Source organism: Nannobrachium achirus (genome assembly GCF_963921795.1).
Source record: "Nannobrachium achirus genome assembly, chromosome: 8".
In the NCBI taxonomy this organism is placed as follows: Eukaryota; Metazoa; Chordata; class Actinopteri; order Myctophiformes; family Myctophidae; genus Nannobrachium; species Nannobrachium achirus.
The window spans coordinates 34,634,305-34,639,975 of NC_137817.1; the positions used below are offsets into that span (position 1 = coordinate 34,634,305).

At 41.3% G+C, this 5,671-nt stretch overlaps 1 protein-coding gene across 1 annotated transcript in view; it reads left to right on the forward strand.

The window, feature by feature from the left end:
• Window positions 1-5,671, forward strand: part of chrna10a (cholinergic receptor, nicotinic, alpha 10a) — a gene marked incomplete at both ends in the record, with an annotated part of 245,748 nt that overhangs the window by 157,437 nt on the left and 82,640 nt on the right. The gene's annotated exons all lie outside the window — the stretch shown is intronic.

Here is a 5,671-nt window from a genome sequence, read left to right on the forward strand (position 1 = left end):
ATGGTTTGCGAGAGACAAATAATTGAATGTGAGTTTTTGCGATTGCCATTATAAGTCAATGGGGAAAATTAATTCACTAATAAATTAATATCAATTAAACTATTGAACCTTTCTCTTAGCAAGTTACTAGCCCACTATTCCCGAGTAAGCCGGTCGATTTGACATATGGCGCGAGTGTGTGGTGGCAAAACTGTGGGACTAGTAGCGTGCCGAAGTTTAGGAAGTTCAGGCTACATACGGACACACAGACCCACAAAGCTACGTATAGGGAGCCTGTGTTTCACACAGCTCCAAAAATGAAGCACAGCGTTAGTTTATGCTGGACACGTGAGTCTCGCCTGCCTCAGCTGTAATCAGCTGTTAGTCAGATCCTTTCCTCATTCACAGATCTGCTGATCATTACATCACAGTGTCATAATCCAATCAGAGCTCACAGCCAGTAAGGGGGGCTCCTTTAAATACGGCTTGCATTCATTATAGCTCTGCTTGTCTTTGATCCGAAGCCTTGGGTCCGCTGCTGCTTAGCTGCCTCCTCCACCCCAGTCTCCACCTTGCCTGTCTGGCATAGGCTCAAATACTTGTGATTTTATGTCTGCTGATTCAAGCGAATATGTCAATGTATTGCAATTGTACTATTGTATCCCTATGGGGGTTTTTGCTTAAAGTTCCCGGATTTTGCTTAGCAGGCATGCATGTACAAAATTCAGGGAACAACTCCGAATGCGGAGGCCTTAAAACACCAAGTTTAATTGTATTCCATTTGTTGCAATAAATGGTTAAATCTACTTTGACACGAGTGTTCCTGACTAAACAGATCGTATTGATTCCGAAAAATTGAGATTCAACTTATGCATGGTTTGCTGACAAAAACACATTCACTGCTTTTGTAATGTGTGACTGTGTCGCTGCTGCTGCTGGTGTGTGTGTGTGTGTGTGTGTGTGTGTGTGTGTGTGTGTGTGTGTGTGTGTGTGTGTGTGTGTGTGTGTGTGTGTGTGTGTGTGTGTGTGTGTGTGTGTACTGTATTATATGTAATGTTCTGCCTAAATAGGCACTTTGTAACTGGCTGTTTTCCTATTGTCTGACTGCCAGTGTTTGTCCTTTGTACAAGGTATTCTTCTACTTCTGTTTAGGTGGACATATCAATATTTCAAGTGTGTGTGTGCGTGCGTGCGTGCGTGCGTGCGTGCGTGCGTGTGTGCGTGTGTGCACTTGTGTTTGGAAAAGTACTAGAAGGACCACTGCCATAAGAGTGCAATATGGTTCACAACGGAATCCAGAGGGAAATGCATCTTTTGAAGTCATACCGTGCGAGTTTAGAGGTAAACTAGGGAATGTTTTTTTTGCTAAAGGGGACAGATCCAAGTTTTTCACAGAAGGCTAGGATATGGGAGGGTGGAGCATTGACAGACAGGGAGAGCAGCAGGCAGCCAGACAGACATGATGTACGGGCCCTGCATAATCAGTTCTCAGCCCCATTAATCTAAGCCGACTGCAACACTTGATGAGACCGTGATGCATTTGGGGAAAGGTTCCTCCCTCAAATGTCATTCTGAAGAACACTGTCAGTGCAAGTGCTGGTGCCCAGAAGCCCAGCCACACCCCTTACCACAACACCATTAAACTCAGAGGACAAACGCTCTGAGACTCTGAGGACATCTGGAGCTCTCTGACTCAGGCAGCAGGTAGATTCATAATGATCTTCATGATGCTGTACATTATGTACTTATACATGCACAGCATGTGAGCATCATCCCTGTGCTTTGGTCTCATTTCTTAAAACTCCAACAGAACACCATAGGGGTGTTGTGTTTGCCAGGAGCAGGGGCAGAAGGCTATATAGCAGTGTAGATTTTGACAGCAAATTTAGTCCTGATTTTGTTTTAGTCAGTCTTTTGAATAACATTTAATTTTATTTATTTATTATTTATTTTAAGAGTTGTTTTTTGGCTTTTATGCCTTCATTGATAGGACAGTAGACTGACAAGAAATGGGTGGAGAGATGGGGAGTGACGGCAAAGGTCATCCAGATCGGGAATCGAACCGGTGACGCCGCCAGGCATCCATGCCTATGTGGCAAGGTTACACATCCCCATTCAGAAACATTATCAGAAGATTGACCATTATTCTAAATGGAGGTATGCCCAAGTGGTATGCGCCTGGACCAGTAGGCCAGCGGGAGCCCCGATTTAATTTAGTTTTAGTAATATTTTCGTTGACTAAATGTACAGTTGATTTAGCCGTCAAAAATGCATTTTGCCGGTGACTTTATGGCGTCGTAATGCCTCATTTTACACTTTGCATGCTGAAAATAGCGAATCTACAATCTACAACGAGCTTGTAGATCTGCCTTTTTCAGAGCTCAACCAAACATAAAGGGAACTGTCTTTTAGTTCTACTGGATCTCTTCTCCAATAGTTCCTCCCCAACATTTTAGTCCTTAGTTTTTATTTGTTGATGAAATTGCCATTATATTTAGTAATAGTTTTGAGGGACAGCGAATGCATTTCAACAGCGGCAGACACCACGGATTAAGAATAATTGCTGCGGCATAGGAATCATTGCCGCGGCATAGGAATCATTGCCGTGGCTGTTGCCGGCACTTCTGGCAGTGCCGCGGCAGGTGCCGGTGCCGGAAAGTGTATTGGCTCCTTCTGATAGTTTTAGTCATCATAGTTTCGTTTTTATTTTGTTTTTATCTAGTTTTTGGCAGTGAAAGAAAATAGTCAAACATTATTCGTCACAGTTTTAGTCAACAAAATCATCACTGGTATATGGTTCCTAAATCTTTTGATACCCATCAAACCAACAGTGAGAGAACATGACCTGGGCTACTCCCCGGGGAGACAGGACATTACACCAAGCTACACAAAGCAAAGGGTCACGCTACAGGGTGAGAGAGCACACTAGAGCTTTCCTTGCGTAATTGTAAATCTTCCCTCAGGGCAGTTCAAATTGCAGGAGCACGTTCCATCATGGTTTTTTATGCGTTTATTGGTGTAGGAAATGCAATCTTAATTGCAACATCTCGACATCCAGGGTAGGGAAAGCTGAACTTTATCTTTGGAGAGAGAGACACGAGATTTACTACTCGTAGCCAATGGTAGAAAAAGTACTCACATATTCATACTCAAGTAAAAGTATCAATACTGCAATGTAGATACAGTAAAAGTCCGGAATTCAAAATGTACTTGAGTAAACGTACAAAAGTATTGGTATCAAAATGTACGAAACGTAAAAGTAGGCTACTCAATATGCAAAATGTCCCATTTCAAGTTTTCAAATGTGTACAAATATTTTGAAAATAGCAGATCTACAAGCTCACAATGCGTTGCATCGCGATGCATTGTGAGCTTGTAGATCGTCTATTTTCAAATGGCCCAAATGTATATACTATATAGGGTTGAAGTGGTTTAATGTATGTTTTGTAATAATACTCCAAATCTACAAAGTAACTCGTAACTAAACCTTTTAATAATTGTAGTGGAGTAAAAGTACAATATTTGAATCTGAGACGTAGTGGAGTAGAAGTAAAAGTATTGGAAATTGGAAATACAAAAGTACAAATACCTCAAAATTGTACTTAACAGAGTTTGGGCCGTTTTTGAAGAAAAAAAAAGGTTTTTGGACCTCAAAAAATGTATTAGGCATGATCGCGATCGCGAAATTGCATGTGTAACCCCCACCAACCCATTCTTTCAAACATGGCAGCCATGTTTGTTTACATCTGAAGAAAACATAATGGCTGCTATATAATGAATGCCTGAACGGTTTTCCAAGCGGAGTTTTTTGTTTGAAAGCTGTGAACAGCGTGCACACACCTGGTGCATGATCTAGGCATGGGCGTGCACGATCCGTGCACTATGAATTACATGGAAGTCTATGGAGACCATGGCATCTTGGACCTTCAAAGACATTAATTGATTGCAACTTAAGTGTTAAGTAGAGTATTTGAGTAAATGTACTTAGTTACTTTACACCACGGCTCGTAGCTTGACAAACCTTGCTGCTTTTCGTGTTTCCAACCAGCTGGCCAGATCAGTGTTGTGCAGAACTGCCACTCAAGTAAATGTAGATTACATGAGCTATGCAAAATTTGGATCTAGGCTATGTTGCTTTATTCAACAACAGAATACAATTTATTCAACATTCTCAGTAGTTCTGTGGTACACAGAACACAAAGGACACCAGCTTACTACTGTATTATACACGTAATGTACTGCATGTCACATCTCAGTCACTTTTCTCATTTAAATTGAAATAAGGATTATTATCATTTGCAATTTTAGATTAAAAGGCTATGTTAGTAGTGAGTCGCAATGTGACACTTAATGGTCCTTGCAGTGTGTGGGGAGTGCAGGGCTGTGACTGTGTCATATTCCACTGGGACACCTCTCCCCCTCTTCTGTGCCGGGCCATCGAAGAGCCATGGTCTTTATGGCCTTCAGTAATATTTCATGACCCTATATATCACTAAACCAGAGAGCGATGCAGAAACACAGAAAGGCAGCACAGCCCGGTTTCAGTTCACAACAAACAGCACACCAACCACAAAAAGCGTACTTGAGTTGCTCCATGTCTTAAGGCTCAATGACAATAAGGTCATGTAAAATGTAGTATGTGCAAGCAGGCATGCTAAATGAACTGTGTGAATGGTGCTTCTAATAAAATGCCTTGATGAAGTCATTTGTGCAGTAATGGTGCAGCAGCACCCTGCCATGTTGTGGTCCTTTTCCAGTTGACTGCAACAGCTTTGACTACTTTCATGTCTATTCTATAGAAAAGGGAAACACCTATGTGTTCTAGATCTATAATTTATGTAACATTTTACTCAAAATAGACAACTTAGACAAATCACTGACACAAATTAATGATGAAAACAACCTAGGGCATATACAGTATCTATTTGTATCTGCATAAAAAGTACAGCTCTTACTATATAATACTGTAATACTGTTAACTCAGCATACCAACATTGGCAAGTTATAACAGTATAATAATCTAAAAGATATGCATTGTTCCTTCTTTCAACAAAACAGGGTGAATTTACGGGTATTCCACTTAAAGAGCACAATAGTGCCACCTAGTGTGGTTTTCTGGAAGGAGACAGCCTGCTTGCCTTTCTTTATCAACACACACACACACACACACACACACACACACACACACACACACACACACACACACACACACACACACACACACACACACACACACACACACACACACACACACACACACACACACACACACACACACACACACACACACACACACACACACACACACACACACACACCTCAAAATAAGGCTTGGAAATGTCATTGGTCTGTGACTTGAAGGCTAACCAATAGCATAAGTAGCTTATAATGGTACCAGATATTTCTAAACAGCATATATTAGCTTCAAAAAGCGTTGAAAAAATACACCCATTGCCAGTGTAATGAGTATCTCTATGTCCTTACTAGTGGGCTTTGACACTTTTCATTGCGTAAATGTAAAGCACTACACCTCGTAGAATCAACTTGGCTGTCAAACTGCACTTTCCCACACTGGATTTAAATACATTACTGTCTTCATTGCCAGGTTGCTCTGTTACTCACAGATTCAATATCCATTTATTCTTGGTAATAAAAAAAATCAATCTGCATGGTGGCTGGCAGGCTTCCACAG